Consider the following 2232-nt stretch of genomic DNA (forward strand, 5'->3'; position numbering starts at 1 on the left):
TTTTTTTAATGCATCTTGATTTAAGAATCTTTAGATATTTTGACTGGAAACAAGAAGACAAAAATTCTAACTGTGAAAGTGACAAAAATGGCATCTCCTTTTATACAGGATCCTGTAGACGAGGAGGCTGCATTCGTAGGGAGGTTTTTATTATTTTTTTGCCATATTCTCATGCATATTTATTTGAGAGGTACCAATTTAAATGGTAGTTTTCTTTAAAACATCAGAGATGCAGAGCACATTATAAGGCTGCTGTATGCAGACCGATAAGGAAAGTGTGCGTCGCTCTCACGGTCTTTCTGAGAATTTTTTCCTGGGCACAAATTCGTCAAAGAGGAGTTTCTCTGGACTGTAGGTCAGTGGTGTCTGCTAATCTGATAAATGACATTCACTTGATAACATCTTGCTGCAACCTCTGGAAGTAATCCACTAATAATTAGAACTTCCTTCAGGATTTCCAGTGTTGTTGGATGCACTGATGATACCCATATTCCCACCATCGCACCTTCTGAAAATGAATCAGAGGATGACAGATGGAAGGGTAGGCCGAGATATATGCCGTAACCACAACCACACCTGCTAAATAAACACAAATTATTCACAATTTATTAGGTCGTCTTTATTTCCTACAAATACAAAAGCAACCGTTATGCTTTTTCCTTTTGGATTTTAAAATTCTTCCAATACTTGACCATCTCCTCTTCATCTGTCAGTGTTGATGCTGCAGGTCCTCCCCCCATTTTGAGAGCCTCTACCATCTTGCTGTCCACTGAGTACAAGTCAGTTGTTAATTTCATTTCTCTAATTAAGAAATGTAACAGGTTGGATTAGAGAATATTTAATTAGCCTATGTGTAAAGAGCGTTAGACTATGTGGAAAAAGCTGCTGTGCATTGAAATAGACACTGAATGATATTTAATGTCAAATGTTTGTAAAGTCATGTTGCCTACACCTTTATTGAATTGTGTTTTTATACTTTTTTTAGCTGCTGCCACATTCTTTTTTTTTCCATGGTGAATCATAATTTCGGAGCTCCATTGATCATGACTTCTCATATGTGCTAAACTCAGAGTCAACCTACTCCGAGTGTATTGAACTAACTCAGTTCATTTGTTCTGAAACCGAAAACTCAGAGTTTCCCATCTCAGGGTATGTCAACTTAGTGTTTAAGTTTCAACATTTGGTTGAACCTCCTTATTGAAACGGGCCCCAGATCGTCTTTTCATATTTGCATAAAGCACAAAATAAACATGAATGAAGATCAGAGCGTATTCAATTTCAATCGCGGAAAGAAGTCAATACACACACTTTATCACGTTTAAGTCCACTGACGTTAATCTACTCTCCTATCTGATTTGATTGTCGGGCAAGATGGCGGATTCAGCATTATGATTGGTCAGATCGCCTGTCAATCAAGCTCTTTGCAAACAGTCAATTATATGGTGTGATAGTATGTCCCAAAGCATGCCTACTCTGCTACTACACACTCAAAAGTGTGTATTTTTTCTTTACCAAAGGTGTACATACTTTAAGGGCATAGTATAAGTAGGCACAATAGGATGCAGCATGAGTTTGGTTTCAGCCTGTTTGTTTTTTCTCCATTTCTGTCACCAATGGAGTTTGTGTTCTTTGCCACTGTCACCAACTAGCTTGCTTAGTTGGCAATATTATTGACTTGACTGCATGATCACATTGGATGAGTCAAGTAACCGTTATTTATATAGTGCTTTATACAATACAGATTGTCACACCAGCTTCACAATGTCAAACAGGAAAACAGTGTGTCAATAATGCAAGAGGATGATAACATTTTTGCAGTTAAAGTCAGTTCATTGATGGTTCAGTGATGTCATCATCCAGTTCAGCTCTCTTCCAATAATGTTTGTGCAATCATTCAAGTGTCCCCAACTAAAGCTGGCCACACACTAGACGATTTTCAAATCTTAACCGATTTTAAAACCATGGGAGACCACAGAGGACTCATCTGGTTCCATTGGTCTTGTCCCGGTGGCCATCTAGGAGACAAGGTCTTCACTAGGGATCTGTCTCTGGGGCTCATCTAGTTGTCCTGGTCTCCGCTGACATTCAGGGCTGTAGAGGTCATCTCTAGGTGCTGATCCACCATCTGGGCTGGATACGGACTGGATCCGGGTTACTGCAGTGACCATCTGATCTGGATACAGACTGGATCTGGTGGCTACGGTGACCTCGGAATAAGAAAGAAACAGACTA

At 39.5% G+C, this 2232-nt stretch overlaps 1 long non-coding RNA gene across 1 annotated transcript in view; it reads left to right on the plus strand.

Moving 5' to 3' along the window:
• Positions 1 to 2232, plus strand: part of LOC107698972 (uncharacterized) — a 14134-nt gene that overhangs the window by 10388 nt on the left and 1514 nt on the right. The window contains exon 2 of the long non-coding RNA XR_001635403.1: positions 1106 to 1112. This is a non-coding gene — a long non-coding RNA (uncharacterized LOC107698972). The remainder of the gene's footprint in view (positions 1 to 1105; positions 1113 to 2232) is intronic.

Source organism: Sinocyclocheilus anshuiensis, unplaced genomic scaffold (genome assembly GCF_001515605.1).
Source record: "Sinocyclocheilus anshuiensis isolate Anshui unplaced genomic scaffold, SAMN03320099.WGS_v1.1 scaffold818, whole genome shotgun sequence".
NCBI classification, from domain to species: domain Eukaryota; kingdom Metazoa; phylum Chordata; class Actinopteri; order Cypriniformes; family Cyprinidae; genus Sinocyclocheilus; species Sinocyclocheilus anshuiensis.